This window comes from Heterocephalus glaber, unplaced genomic scaffold, assembly GCF_053883595.1.
Source record: "Heterocephalus glaber isolate CG9 unplaced genomic scaffold, H.glaber_assembly_v1.0 deba00001805, whole genome shotgun sequence".
NCBI classification, from domain to species: Eukaryota; Metazoa; Chordata; class Mammalia; order Rodentia; family Bathyergidae; genus Heterocephalus; species Heterocephalus glaber.
In genome coordinates, this window is record NW_028258480.1 from 3,472,069 (window position 1) to 3,488,590 (window position 16,522).

The 16,522-nt window shown below is 43.1% G+C and overlaps 1 pseudogene; it reads left to right on the top strand.

Moving 5' to 3' along the window:
- Nucleotides 1-10,276: 10,276 nt before the first annotated feature.
- LOC106008144 (olfactory receptor 10V1-like) lies at nucleotides 10,277-11,254 on the top strand (annotated as a pseudogene).
- The last annotated feature ends 5,268 nt before the right edge of the window (nucleotides 11,255-16,522 follow it).

The following is a 16,522-nucleotide window of genomic DNA, read 5'->3' on the forward strand; positions in this document are numbered from 1 at the left end:
CTATATGTGAGGCTGAATGAGAGGTGATCCGTGAAGACAGGACACTTTCATTCCAGTTGTCCTTCAGCCACTGTGTCACTGCGAAGCGATGTGCCCACACAGCCCTTCAGTCATTCCCGTCATCCGAGTGTACAATCTCGCTTTCGTGTTCTGCTTTTTCTCCGCTCATCCCCTATTCATTTAATCAACAGTACTTATTTTAATAAATCTCTCTTACAAATGCCAATAAGGCCTGGCTCTAGATTCTGGGAGAAGAGGGACAAGAATGGAAAATGAGAAAACTCAAAAGTGAATGAGAGATATAGTAATGAAAATAATGTAAGTCACATTCGGTTAAGTGCTGCCGTAAAAAGACAATGTGCTGAGTGACAGAGCCTCGGGGGTCAGTGGATGGGACCGTGTCTGCTCTTCCAGTCCCAGCAGGTGAGCAGTCACCTCCTGACTGACTGGGGTAGTAGAAAGGGTGGAGGCTGTAAAGAAGGGAGAATGGCGGCCTTCACTGCTTGCGGTTGTACCCTGGCCAGGTGCTCATTTCTCCAGATCTCCTGACCCCCGATCCCTCTCTGTGGTCACCCTTATACCTAGGAGTTGAGAGGACTTTCCCTGAGGTTGAGAGTGAGTGTGGCCATTATGGTTCCCTACTGAAGTCTTTGGGGCTCCAGCTGGTAGGAGTACTTCAGCCACTCCTTGCGGTCTGCAGCAGCCCCCAGGTCTCATTCCCCAAAGCTTGTTCTTTGGCGAAGGGACTTACCTGGTGAGCTGGAAGGAAGGAAAAATCCCTGGAGGCAGAGGCATCTCCAGTGAGATAGGCTTGGGAGAGAATACACCGATACAGCCCTCACTGCAGTCACTGAAAAGCTTCCTTCCAAACGTGCTTTCTCAGTAATTCTAAGGGTTTTATCTGACATCCTTACCAGAGACGTTCTGTGGATTTTCACATGCTTCGGGTGGGACTAGAAAGTGGGGATTTTACCATTTTCTTCTCCAGGAGAAAAGATAGTCGAGGAAATAAAAATGTACTATGTTAAAAAAAAAAAGACAGTGTGCTGGGGGAATACAGGGTTATCTCTCCTTTTGCAATACTGCCTTTTGAAAAATTTCTATCATTGCAATTATTTTTTAGTCTCTACTTCAGGGCTGGCTGGTATTGAGCTCATTTTATCTGATGTAGAAGGGGATCCTTTGGCCTTTTGAACAGATGCTTCTCCTTGGCTTGCATCAGTTTGAAGAGCATGGGTTTTATAGAATGTGTTCCCGAGGTCCTGTTAAGCCACCTAGTATAAACACTAGCTCTGAGTAGGAACTGGGCTCAACGCTTGGTCTGGAAAGTTCCATCCTTAGCCTCTGTTCCCTGGCCAATGTCTACCTCAAGTCTTGGCCTAAGTACACACACAAGATGTTTCTAATATTGAGATACGAGGTCTGGGAGGAGCTTCTTACCTTTGGATGGGCTCATGTGGACTTGAAGCCATGGCGGGCTTACTTGGATCCTTGGCTGAACAGGAGGGTTCCGGGGTCTGCCCCAGGGTTTACCATCCAGGAGTGGTGTCCAGGCCGGCATGCTGACCACTTCTAGACCACAGTTGTCACTGGTTCAGGGGACTTGGCTGAAATGCTTCTTAAGCCAGACCCGATCCTTATCATCAGAGCAACTCTTAGCCGAGGATAGGCTTTGTCCCACCCTTCTTTGTACAAGATGACAACTGGTTTTGACGTATCACATCTCTGCACCTTGGAACTTACCTCTGAAGTTGTGCTTGTAGTCAGACTGAAATTATTATCACAAAATGACATTCATAACTAACCTGGCTAAGGAAACATTTCGGTCCCTTGAGATGACGGAGTTCTGCTGAGGCAATATAAACCCACAAGATTAAATACAGTGTAGATAAGAGTTAAAATTGCATCAGGACTACTCCATTGGTGCATCCTCCCTAGGGACTGCATTTTAGTAACCCATTCATATTTTCAATGATGAGGTCAGTTGGGAGAAAGAAAAATAATTTTCACTTGATTTATATAGAAATAATTTTTAAAAAGAAAACTTCTACTTGCAATATTTTTTTGCATATTCCACAGTACCTGCTATTTTCTTTGCTTTGAGGAAATAATTTCCTCCAAATTTTTCTCCTGTCTCTCTGACATTCCTTTTTAGACTGTTTTCTGACTTTCTCTATTTCCCTAAGTTCTACCCAACCTAGATCTTGGTCCCAGATCTTGTTTTCTATTCACATATTTTTGCAGATGATTCAGTTTAGTTGTCTGTCTTTAAATGTAAGAATTAAGCATCATGATAACCCCCAAATGTTTGTCTCTTGACAGCTTAACTTCACCCCTAAACTCTAGACTTGTGTATGAACTTGTCGGACATATTCACTTGGGTCACTAATAAGTATTTCATAGGATTTATGGGACAGAATTAAGAGATCAAATGTTCAAGTTATTGATGCTCAAGAAGAAGTACAGTTAGAAAAAAAAAAAAGGAAGTACAGTTAGAAAAGGGAGTAGAAAGAGTATTTAAAGAAATAATAGCCAGACAGTTTGTGAACCTGGAGAAGATATAAATACCAGGTACAGGAAGGTCAGATTCAATCCAAACATGAGTATCTCAAGAAATATTATAATCAAACTTTCACAGATCAAAGATAAAGAGAGGATTTTGAAAGCAGCTTGAGGAAAGAGTCAAACAATAGCTGAAGAAGTTTCAAATACCTAGCAGAGCCTTCTCACCAGAAACCATATAGGCCAGGAGATAGTGGAATGATATATTCAAAATGCCGAAGGAAAAAAAAGAAGACTTCATCAATGAAGAAGACTGTACGTAGGAAAAACTTACATCAGAAATGAAAGAGAGATAAAGACTTTTCCAGACAAACAAATGCTGATGGAGTTCATCACCACCAGATCCGTCTTACAAGAAATGCCAAAGAAAGTTCATCAAGCCAAAAGCAGAGGAAGCTAATGAACAACATAAGTAATCTAAAAGCATAAAACTCACTGGTAAAACCATGTAATCAAATTTAACATAGTCTCATATTATATGAGTGGTATATAAATTAGATCTTTAATATAAAAGTTATAAGAAAGCCTTTAAAATAATCCTAACTACAATAATTTGTTAAATGATATGCAATATCCAAGGTGGAAACTGAGACATCAAAAATTCAAAATGTGGGAGGAAGAGTTGAGTGAAAATATAATATGTTTTTATAATTAAAGTTAACTTGTTAATAACTTAAAATAACCTGTTATAAGAGAATTATAGATACCTATAATAGATACACAAAAAATAAAAAACAAGGAATCTAAACATACTACCAGAGAAAAATCACAAAGGAAGAGAGTAAGAGAGAAATGAAGAAAAGTTCCACAAAGCTTTTAGAAAATAATTAAAAATTGTCAATAGTATGTTATTATCTGTTAATATTACCATCAGTATAAATGTATGAAATTCTCCAATCGAGACAGAATGGCGAAATGGATGAAAAAACAAGAACCCACTGTATGCTTCCTACAAGAGATCCACCTCACCTGTAAGGAAACACACAGGCCGATTAATGTCAGATAAAATAGACTTTAAATTGAAAGTTGAAAGAGAACTCAAAGATGGCCATTATATGATGATAAGAAGCCAGTTCATCAAGAGGAGATAACAATTATGAATATGAATATGTATAACAATTATGAAGGTGTATGCACTAGACATTGGATCACCTAAATGTGTAAAGCTAATATTAATATATCTGAAGGGAGCGACTAGAGTACAATAATATTAAAGGACTATCATTCCACTTTCAACAATAGACAGATCATCCAGAGGGAAAAATCAGACTTAAATTGTTCTCTATAGATCAACAAAATCTAACAAGACTGCACACAATGGCATACAGAACATTCCTCAGGATAGATCACATATTAGTCCATAAAACAAGTCTCATTGAAGACTTGAAGTCAAATCGAAGATTGACTTCTTAGTTGCTTTTCTTGTTGCTGAGACAAAATAACTGACACCTAAAGTTAAAGGAGGAAAGGTTTATCTAGCTCGCAGTTTGTAGAGGTTTCAGTTCATAGTTGGCTGCTCCAAGACAGAGTGGCACAGAAGAGGGGCATCACAGAGGAGAAACAGTTCATGGCAGGCAGAAGGCAGAAGTTGCAAGCAGTAAGTCCAAGCAACCTCAGTAGCGTCTTTCTGCCCCTTTTATATTCTATCTAGGCTATCAGGCTTAGGATGGTGCAAAACCAATCAGTAGACTGATTTAGTAATCACACTCCCTTAATCCCGGCATCACACATTCTAGATCCAGCCACCTCTGAAAAAGCTCCCCCATGACTGCATGGCCTTTGTGGGGGACATCTAGACACAAGGCATAACGTTCCACCTCTGGCCCCCTAAAGACTCGTGCATATTGCTTTATGCAAAGGGGATTTAGTCCATCTTTAAGAGTTAAAAGTGGCTTCCTTTAAAAAAAATTTCATAACAAAATCCTACCTTTTAAGAATGAACTTTATTGGGATGTGTTTGTGATACATAATAATGGCATTTGTTTAGGAGAATTGCTACACATATTGAATAAAATATTTATTACAGTAAAAGACACATTGCCATCAATCCTCCTCAGGATATTCCCTTTGCTTTGAACACATTTATCCTTGGCACTTTCTGAAGCATTTCTGAAGTCATCCTTTGTGAGTATTTTATGAGATGTGATAAAAGATATGGTGAATGTTTGTTTGCTTTTTTTTTTTTGGGTACCGGGGATCGAACTTGGGACCTTGTGCTTTCGAGGCAGGCACAGGAACCACTGCGCTAAATCCCTGGCCCTAAAATATGGTGAAGGTTGCTGCTGAGTGCCATCTTATGGAAAGGCAGGCTTGTAAAAACATTATTCTCCGAATCTAGCACCTTGTGACTTCTGGCCCTTCCTCAAAGTCACAATGACCATGAAAGGTCAACATTTTGAATCCATTCAGGACACTGAGGCAGCCACATCAGTGCACCTAAAGACTCTCACAAAAGAGGACTCCAGAACTGCTGCAGAAAGTGGCAAGAACGATGGGATAAATGTATTTAAAGCAAAGGAGGGGATATTTGAGGGAGATTCATGGCAATGTGTCTTTTACTGTAACACATTTTAAAACTTTAAAGTTACTGTATTCTTCATGACTGTCAGTGTCCTGCATGACCGCTTGCTACCCTTCCTCTCTAATTTCCTCTCCTCTCTCCCCATTGCTTATCCTCTACCAACATGGCGACTGCTGTGATTTGTTAAACTCTAGTCTCAGAACATTGCACAGGCTGGTTCCTCCCTTCAGAATACTTTCCTGGTCCTTATTTTACATTTTCAGGTCTCTGTTCAAAAGTCAATTCCCTACATGGATCTTCCTTCAACTAAAATTGCCCAAAGCCCACCCACATCATTGTCCATTTTATGACTCTGCTTTATTTCCCAACACAGCACTTATTCCCTAGAATGTCGTTATTCATTTATTTTGCTAATAATTGTCTGTTCTCTCTCACTAGAATGTAAACTCATCAGGTCAAAGACCTTTTCTGTCTTCTCTGTTTTATATTTACACCCCCAAGATGAATGCCAGGAACACAGGGTCAGTAGGTGTTCAATAAATAAAGTGGTTGAATTCAGTGGGAATTCCTATGAAGCGAAGATATGGATAATATCAGGCCCAGCATCCCTCAGAGAGAAGTTTCAGGAGACTCCTGGAACTCTGCCCCTGGCCCTGAGATGATACAGAATGTCTCCCAGCTCCGAGGAGCACGTGCTTGAGACATCATCTGATAACTTCACCTCCCCATGATTTTCAATCAGCCTGAGGTAAGGTTTGGATTTGTTTGGAAAAAACCTCTCTGATTATGGTTTTCCTTTTTAAAATTTTAATTTAGGCAGATAAATTTACAAAAAATGTTATAAAAATACATGTGAAGGTTCTTATTTCTCGTAACAGCGTATACTTACACCTGTCTATGATTTCCTATGACTTGGCCCAATTACAAAGATATTTCCCACTGTTGTGATTGTGGTTGGTAATAAGCCTTCCTTGCTTGTTTTTAAACTGACATTCCCATATTTATACTTCCACATTTTATCATTGTCTTCTGGCTTTTCTTAGTTTTTGCCTTTTAACCAATTACATTAACAAACTCTAGTGTTTAATTTTGACCGTTGGTTATTTCAGTTGCTATGGATTGAATATTGGCCTCTTCCTTCCAGATCTAGAAATGATGCTGCAAGACGGGACTCACAGACTGCCCTCTTGTTTCTTTAGAACCGATTCCCAGCTGTGGGAATACTAGGTACTTTAATTTCTCTGACTGAATTCTTTTTCCCAACTGGTAGGTGATGTGTTTTTTCATATAGATGAAACATGGTAAGTAATTATTCTCCTACAAGATCATATATGTAAGACCGACACTTGCAAAGGTGACAAACGTAGAGATGTGGCTATTTTGAGTCAATGTGGAGTAATGGGTATTAAGTATATGCGGTCTGCAATCTTTCGCTGGAGTTAGAATCTGTGTTTTGGTTTTCCCTTCCGTAACATGAAGATAATAATAGCATTTACTTCACATGTTTATGGTGAGCAGTGAGTTAGTTGGCAAACTGCTTAGAATAGTGCCTGACACCCAGTAAACACTGGGCATAACTCGTGATGCATGGAACATCAGCGAGAACCAATATAGCACCGCTGCTAGCATTCTTTCTCACCTTTTTTTCTATTTGCTTTTGTTGAGGTGGCATAACTATTAAAAGAAAGTGAAGTTGCGATTGCTTTATCCAAACTGTGTGTGAGTGTGTAGAAAGACAAAATGTAGAGGCTGTCTTCAAAGAAGCAGAAAGCATACAGCATAGCCAGGAAGGTGGATATGACAGGCATAACTCGGGAGTGAATGAAGCAGTGAAGGAGTGTGCTGACCGTGTCCGAGTGTGAAGCAGCTCTTCCGGCTTCCTGGTCTGCACTTTTCTGGTCTGAGGTGCTCATGCTTCTTTTTTTTGGTTCCAGCTATCGAACTCGGGACCTTGCGCTTGCAAGCAGCCAGCTGAAACACTGAGCTAAGTTCCCGGCCCCTCGTGCTTCTCTGTGTATGGTGGCTTTGGTGAAGCAGCATCCACAGAGCTGTCGATGGGTCCTTGTTCTGTAGTAGGCAAGGGGGAAGCAGTTGCTCAGAAAGCAAACTTCAGCTCCATTTCAGGGATGACTGATGATAAGTGAGGTGAATCAAGGACAAGCTGAACATTCATGCAATGACATTTCTCTTGTTGGAAATACAGTGATCCATTGCAATCTGATGAACATGCTTCTGAAAAGATCTGGGTAATTTGATGACTATGTTAGTTACCTTTCTCTCGTGGCTGAGACAAAATACCAGACGCTCAAAGTTAAAGGAGGAAAGGTTTATTTCGCCCACAGTTTGCAGAGGTCAGTCCATAATTGGCTGGCTCAAGGCAGGTGGCGCATGGAGGAGGAGCAATGGTTCATGGCCAGCAGAAGGCAGCAAAGGCAACAAGGGCTTCACAGAGTCTTTGGCCCCTTTTATTCTACCCAGACTACCAAGATTAGGATGGTGCCTAACCAGTCAGTGTGGTGGTGCAGTAATCACAGGCCCTTAACCCCAGCGTCACACACTCTAGATTCAGCCGCTGTGTGAGGCTTTTGGGGCACACGTAGACCCAAACCATAACGATAACCTTGATCTGAAAATTTGCAAAGTGCTATTTTTCACAGCCTGAGGACAACTTCTTGCTTCTCTTTTTACGTGCTCTATTTGTATGTAAAATCATAAAAATGTTGATATTTATTGAAGAAGACTGTACAAAACATAACAGGAAAAAATCTTCAAGGCTCATCATTCAAAATCTGGATCTTGTTTAATGGGGTGGAGATTATAATCTCTTCATTTGTTTTTTGTTTACTATTATACCATAAATATTCACGTTATTACATTGTTTCATAAATATAATTGTAAACACTTGTATATTATTTCATCAACTTGATCTAGCATTCTACATTAGGTTGTTTTCAGGATTCCCTATTAAAGTTATGTTGTGCTTTTTATCTCAGCTATAAGGCTTGTTTTGTTATATTTCACATTCATTTCTAAGCTTAGACTCCTGCGATGTAATTACTAAATTTAAAGTGAAAATGTTCACTTTTATTTTGGAAATCTCAAGCATACAGATGGCATAATGCATGCAATCACTACTCAGCTTGGAAAATTGTCAGTGTATTGATAAAATAAGACCATTTTAGACATTATTAAATTATCTCCCTAAAGTTTAAAGCCTTCCCCCTTTCTACCAACCAGTGTGTGAGCGCTGGTTTCTCCATAGCTTCACCACTACTGATGATTATTATTTTTAATTGACCCAAACAAAGCACAATATTAAAATTTGGCTTATTTGGCAAACGAACAAATGAAAGATGATGGTTGAATATTTTAACTTACATTTCTTGGCCCCAGTGCTCTATGTTAGCAGAATGGTGTTTTGGGCCCAGCCTGGGCTCTCAGTATCCTCTGAGAAGACGAAGGTAATGGCTAGTCTGACCGCACCCTTTGGCCGTTCGATCCTAACTGAAAAGATCAACCATACACACAGGAAGCACTGGTTGGCACGTGCAGGTGGCATCTGCAATGCATTCAAGCGCAGTGACATTTAAAGATCAGAGAAGATGTAGCTGGTGAGACAGGACCGTGAAGCATGTTCATTATTCTCAGCAAGTGGTGCTCCTTTCACTTATGAAATTGTCGTGTGAATCGGGCTGTAATAATTCAATGTGATACCACATGAATAAGAAACATTTAAAGGGCTTTTTAGTTTTTAAATTTATAGTCAAAGTGGAGGAACACAACTGAAGTGGCATTTAAGAGAAATGTGTCTAAATATAAGTTCAGTTGGGTTCATGAGAGGAAGCACATGAGAAGCATGAAAATTCAACCACGTGGGCACCACAGCGGTATAGATGAAGGGAAGGCAGACATGTGAAAGGAGGTGGAATAGGGTTAGGGTTAAGATTTGGTGCAACAAAGCAGAATGAAACCAGGTTGTTGAATGTTTAAGGAAAAAAAATAACCAAATTTCCAAATTGGAGGGATAGGGTTTGCAAGGGAATAGATTTAGTACAGGACATAATTTATAGGATTATTTTATAATAGTCACCCCAAAAGTCAAATGCAGAGGAGCGTGAGAGATCTGTCTGCACACTGGAGACCCGAATAATCCAGCTGAGGGCCTGGATCCCATGGCAACGTCCTGCACGAATCCAGCGGAAGGCCTAGAGCGCAAGGCCGTGTCTCATGCAAGTCTGTACTGAGGATCTGCACCTGGAAGGCCCACGGCCAATGGTGGAAGCTAGAAGTTTGCACCAGTGGGGTGAAGGCTTTGCACCCCCAGGCTGAGGGACCTGCCCTGGAGCCAGGAAGTGATGCTCTCGGTGAAGACCAGAGCTCCCCTGACAAGGACAGCAGCTGTCCCCAGCACAGCCTCCTCCAACGAGAACAGCTGAGTTCGCATCAGGATGACTAGCCTTGGCAAGCTTCTCCTAGAAAATCAACAGCAAATGATTTTTCCCTCCAGCTCTCTTTTTATGCCATTGGCAATAGTCCTCAGGTGGCTCTTCCATGCCCAGAACCACTCTGATTCAGTTCAGCTGGGTGTTCCAAGTTGACCATTAGTTAATCCACCTCAAAGAGTGAGAACTGCTTCACTTCCCCAGGCTTCGAGTTTCCGTGGTAAAATGGGTCACGGGACTGTCGGTGCTGCCCGTCTGCTGGTCTTGATATGAGAATCACAGGCCTTTTGTAGAAATAATTTTAAACTATTCTTGGGGGTGGGTATAAATCATAGTAATGAAGAATGGGAGCAGAGTGTCTGCTACCAAAACAAACAAACAAACAAACAAACGAAGATCAAGGAAAGAATGGAATCGGAAGGAAACGCTTATTGGGAACCTACATCATGCCTGGCCTTGGGCTTGGCGCTCTCAGACGTGGTGTCTCATTTAATTTTCACCACAGCTCTGAGGCATGTGCTACACTCTTCTGACTTTACAGGGAGAAACTTGAAGTTCATAGCTTCTCCGAGGTGCATGGCTGGTAGGTTAAACAGCGCAGGAGGCGAGACAACAGACCGAACATGCAGGAAGCCATGAAGACAGGCACTCAGTGATTACAGATCATGTCTGTGACAGAGCTGGTCCTGCTCCCGGCATGGCGACACATGAGAGTGACTTTGCCCATGACCTCTTCCTTGTACCAGGGCTAATGGAAGAGGAAAACCAGACAGGAGTGGCATACTTCCACTTCCGCTCCTTCCCGACACACCTGACAGGGGCTTCCCTTGTGTTTGTGGCATTCTTGTTGTGGTACCTTGGAAGCCTCGTTGGACACTTCCCCACTGGGCTCACAGTCTCCACACCCTGAGGTACGTCTTGGTTTTTGCCTTGGTTTTGCTGGAGATGGGGTACTCTGCCAACATTGCTCTGTTGCCTCTGGCCGGTGTCCTTTCCACGGGCAAGATGCTCATCTGTCTCCCTGGCTGTGGAGACCAGATGTTCTTCTTCGTCCTTCTGGGAGGATCTGGCTGTGTCCTGCTTGCTGTCGTGGCCCTTGACAGGTATGTGGCCATCTGTCATCTCCTGCATTGCAGCCTCATCTTGAGCTGGCAGCTCTGTGGACACCTGACTCTGGGTTCTCTGGGCCTGGGATTCCTATTGTTACTGCTGTTGACCATTTCATCTGCCACCTTCCATTCTGTGGCCAGAATGAAATCTACCACCTCTGTGACATGCCTGTGGTCTTGTGCCTGGCCTGCATGGACACCCACACGGACGGGGCAGCTCTCTTTGTCACCAGTGTGGCTTCAGAGGTCATCCCCTCCTCTCATCTGCTTCTCCTATCGTTGCATCGTGGCCGCCATCCTGAGGATGGATCCAGCAGAGGTAAGGTGCTGGGCCTTCCCAGCTGCTCCTCCCAGCTGCCTGTGGTTCTCCTGCAGCATGGGTCCTGTACCCTCATCTACCTTCGCTCCAGCTCTAGCTACTCCTCAGAAGAGGGCCCAGCAGCATCGGTTGTCTACACCTTCTCTCTCCAGTGCGGAATCCCTTGATCTACAGCACAAGGAGCCAGGAGGTGACTGATGCAGTCTAGGAACTTATGGCTAGAATGTTCTGGTTCAGGAAACCAGAAATATTCTTTCCTCTAAAAAATTCCCCAGGGCAGGACAAGGGACATGATGTGTAGGAGAGGTGGCTCAAAAGATGGAAGGAAGGATTGGTCAGCGACTCTCCTGGCCCAAGAAAGTCTGCTCAGCACTCATTTCTCCACTCTGTTAAAATCTGGAAGAAGACCTGGTCATTTCCCGCCATCGTAGCTGACTCCTGTCCTCCGTCCCAGAGGGCGGAGAGTGAGGATGGGCACAGGAAAGTCAGAGAAAGAGCAACAAATGGGTAAGAGGTTGGGCACAGTGGGTGACAGGGCAGATGCCATGTATTTCACCTCTTTTAGGCCATTTAGACACAGGGGATTTAATATCCAAATAGTTTTTTGGCCTTTCTCATGCCAAGGTCTGCTCAAGTCCCACTGTCCCAATAAAATCTGTCTGTCTCCTCTATCTGACAGAGATCTTTCTCTTTCCACTAAATCATACTTCTTTTACTTCAACAGAGTTCAGTATATTTTGTATTATTGCTATAGTAAGACTATAAGGCCCGCTGGGGCAGAAGAAGCAGCTTATTCTTGCTTTCTATTTTCTTGGGAGAGTTCAGGAAACTTTCCTTTCTGTTACAGGGAACAATAATACATAATGACAAATCTCCTACATCAAGGAATTGGAATGATAATCAAATGAGATAATGGGTATGCAAAAATATAATAGGAGAGTATACAGTAAGCCATTGTATGTATCTACATGTGTGTGTGTGTGTGTGTGTGTGTGTGTGTTCTCTGGATCCAGCTGAGGTGGTACACAACTCTAATTTCAGCAAGTTGGCAGGCTGAGCCAGGAAGATCACTTGAATCCAGGAGTTTGAGATCAGCCTGGGCAGCATTGAAAGACCTCACTCCCAAAAGAAAAGAATACCTGTTTCTCTGCAGTGCCCAGCCACTTGCAACTGAGTGGCTCTCACTGAATTTTCAGTCCCCCTTCCTCACGGTCACAGGAGCTTTCCCCACAGAACAGGGTCGGCTGCTTCTCATTGGTAGGTCATCGTGAGTCCTGGCTTGCTCGCTGGGAAATCCCAACCCATGGCAGGCAATGAGCAAGGCAGTTATGGAGCCTGGTGGGAGGACCAGAGGGGGCCTGGGGTGGGGAGGGAATCTTTCAAGGTACTTTTCTTGAAAAGTTAAGAAGTAACTTCTAAATAACATCTCTTCTTGATGTTGCAATACAGTGGAGTAGATAAGAGACGCCTAACCCCTCATCCTACTGTGCAGCCCGAGAGAAAGGGAGCACAGTGTGGAACCCAATCGCAAGAGTTCTGGGGTCCTCGGGGGGCCATAACCGTAAGCAGCACAGAGCTGCACAATCTCCATTAGTGCTAATGTGGAGGATCCAATAGATACTGCGCTGATAGCCATGGCATTTGTTGAAAGTAATAAACTGCTTCTTGATTATCTTTCTACAGATTTGAAGCAGCATACAGATAGATTTCATACAAAAATTAAACACAGAGTTCGTTCTCTTTATGTACAGGTATCCAGTACCCACAATGAATATGATCATTATGCACTGCAAACTTGTACTGAAAAATTAAAAAATAAAATAGCCAGACAAGGTGGTGCATCCTAGTTATCCCAGCACTTGCGAGGCAGAGGCAAGAGGATCGCCTTGAATTCGAGGCCAGCCTGGACTACATAGTGAGTTCAAGGCCATTCTGGAGTTCAGAGTAAGTTAAGAGATTGTTTCAAAAAGCAGCAAGAAGAAAATTACTTTTTCTTTTTTGAGACAAGGTCTCACTATGTCATCCAGGCTGGGCTCGACTTCAAGGCAATCCTCTTGCCTCTGCCTCCTGAGTGCTGAGATTATAGGCGCGCACCACCACGCCCAGCACAAAGTACTTATTTAAAAGTAATACAGAGCCAAGAAGATTGAGGCAAAGAAAAAGCTGTTTCAGGCAGGACTGTGAAGACTGCAGCAGTGAGGCTGTTGTGCAGAAGCGCTCCCTCTGGTCCCAACAGCGTCTGGGGGTCTGAGCTGCCCAGCAGCCAAGAGAAAGAATAAAACACCATTCATTTTGAAAAGTTCAGAGCTCGTTTAATAATACACAACTAATGGAGAAATCTAATACTTTTCTTCTTCAAGACTTAGACGTATGAGGATCTTTCCCCACATTTTTCAAAGGAGAATATAGTATATACAAGAACACACCAACAGTGACACTACCACTAGCTATCCTTCATGGAACCTTTGCGTATGCGCCAGATGTTGTTTTAACTGCTTCGTACGTGTTAACTCACTTGACTGCCACACAGTTGTACGGAGTAGGTGCTGTTACCCTCCTCATTTTACACATGAAAAACTGGGGCTCGCTAGGCTAATTTTCCTGAGCTCCTGTGGCTACTGAGTGTGCTCACAGTCTCGGTGCAGAGCCCTGTGTGGCCTTAGCCATTCTAAACGCACAGTGAGTGTGAGGTGCGTGTTCCAGGGCCATTCTCAGTCTGGCCCACGGTGTGACACTGCCTTGTACGACACTTCTAACAGCTCCAGGTGGCCTGTCGCAAGCCATAAATGGATGGGGCTCTTTGATTTTCTAAATTGACTTTAGGGAATAAATCTGAACTATCAGAGCCTGATTAAGCACCCTGTCTTTTGGGAAAGGCCCCACAAACACTATCTCATACAAGAGGGACTTGATAGGAATGGCGACGGAAAAGTTCCTGATCATAGCTTCCATCCACATATTCTGCAATAATAATGAGCTGAGATGTTTCATACTTAATTGTACAAGGTTTGGATGTGATTGTATTTTATTTCTTTCATTACATATCCATCAGGGTGCCCAAGTTTCATAATGGAATTACACTCGAGCAATGGAAAATAATGTAATTATGTTCTAATTTAATTTACTCATAAATAAAATTGTGGTTTAAGCCTGCTGGAGTAAGTTTCGGTGGCACTAGCTATGTGAAGAAAATGTTGCTGCTGCCTAACTAGTTTATAGAAGATAGCTATTTAAGAAAACTTTTAGTTTTTTTGAACTAAAAATGCAGGCAGGCTGTAACTGAGCGCTAGGGGAGTCCATATTAACACCCACGTCTCTTCTTGCTGGTCATCCACACTGATGAAGGAAGAAGAAATTCAAAGTCAGAAGTTGGGAGGTTAACCTCCCGGGGCTGGTGAGGTTTGCACAGCAGACATTCCCCTGCTGAGGATGAGAAGCGTGGGCTTGTCTCTCCCTAGAAATGTGATGATGTCCCAGGTTGCCTGAGAATGAGGAGGAAGTGTTGTCTTTGGTCCTCCACAGAAGCACACACTTTGTTGGGACACTCGGGCTGTAAGCAAAGCTGTTGCTAAGTTACACACTCAAAGGCTTTCCGAGGAAGGAGGAGTCCTGGTGGATGCGGGCCAAGTCTGTGGAGGTGGTGCAGCCCCACAAGAGAGCCTGCCAGAGAAGACACTGTTCCTGAGCATCCCTGTTCCGGGGAGAAGGAGACGCGGAGTTTACCCACCCCTCCCTGCAAGTAGTGAGGGATTTTGCAGCAGCAAAGGAAGCATAAAAAAGAACCCCACAAAGAAAGGAACAACTGACTCCTACAGATTCTCATGTTACTGTCACCCTCCTCCCCTTGAGAAGACCTCAGAGGAAGAATAACCCTGAGAGTGGGAAGTGGGGAGATTTCGTGTTTACTCATCAATGCCTTGTATAAAGACAAAAAAAGACAACAATATTTTCATTTGTGTAGTATGTTTATAATTTTTGAATGCTCTTGGAGAGTATCCTCTCATGAAACACTGATATCAAAGCCAACTGCATAGAATCAAAGACAAAAATTAAATAGAAGTGGAGATATCTGTTTAATTCAATTGGGGCTGAGAAGTACTTAACTCAGTATAAAGCTTAGTTTTGGGCTTCCTAGCAGCTAATGTAAAAAGAGAAACACGAGGGCCGGGGATTTAGCTCAGTGGTTCCGCCACCTGCCTCAAAAGTGCAAGGTCCTGAGTTGGATCCCCGGTACCAAAAACAAAAAAGAGAGAGAGAGAGAGAGAGAGAGAGAGAGAGAGAGAGAGAAACATGAACTATGCGGCAACCATGGTGAATGGGACGCTGTGTGTCCAACCACAGAGAAGCGTGTCCGGCAAGGCTGGGGCCCAATGCAGACTCTGAACGATGTGCTTTTTTATAAAAGTGAGCTCTGCAGGTTTTAAATGTTCCAGAGATGTGCTACACAGAGCCCTTTCTTGTTTAGAAACGGCTTCGTGGAGATCGACTCCGCGTACCAAGGTAGCTCTGGGCAGCAGTGACTCCCTCAGTGGATGACGGGGAGAAGCGGTTACTTACTGGAGCGGAGTTGGAATTCTTCACCAGCTCGCAAAAGGCTGGAAGCTGCAAAGGGTTCGTTTTGAGAAGAGGTGAAGGCAGAGACAGGAAGGAAGCAGGAGAAGGAAGGCAGTTATATAAAAGGCCAGTTACTGCGGAGAGCCAGGTATGAGGGAAAATGAGCAAATATATCAAGCATCTGGATCTGGCACCCCCGAGCCACCCTGTTATCCAGTGCAGAGATTTTGTGGCCGTGCCTGAGTCCTCATTCTGGCTTTCACAATCACCAGTTGTGGAACTACTGGGTTCTTAGGCCACTTCAGTTTGTAGCCTCAAGTGGAAATGAAAACGTCAGTAACATTTTTATAATTTAAAGAGACAAATGTTCTTTACATAAAATGCAAGAGAGAGAGAGAGAGAGAAGCATGAAGAAAACAACAGTCTCCTAATTCTCTCCACAACACTGTTAGGAGTTTATAGTCTCCCTGTGGAGTACTAACAGAGTTGACGTCACACCATGCAAAGCTCTCCCATCATTCAACATAAAGTCCTTTGTGAAGCCTCTTAAGTACAACAGTGTTAATTTGAAAGTACTAACCTTAACCCTGAACCTAATCTCCCAAAACTGCCTGGAATATTCCTTTTGTTACGTAGTTGTTTTGTTTTCTTTTAAAGAATTGTTAAACTCTACCGCACACAGATTTATCCATTGGTTCCATATTCCGGATCACTTCCTTAGAATACTTTCTTTAATTAACATGTTGAAATTCTTCTAGAATATTGCTGACTTTCTATCTGCAAAGGAAAGGTCCCCACAGCGTGGGAGTACTAAGATGAAGGTGATCTTTTCTCGCTGAAGGTGATGAATGTGAATCAGGGCCTCCAATTCTCATGCAGGCCGCCTCACTGTTCACATGGGCGCAAAGTTACACAGGCTGGGCATCATGGTCAGATGAGTCAGTGTGTCTTCACCTGGCTTCCGGTTATTAACAAGTGAGCACAGAGGAAGACAAATCACGGAGAGAGAGCCAGG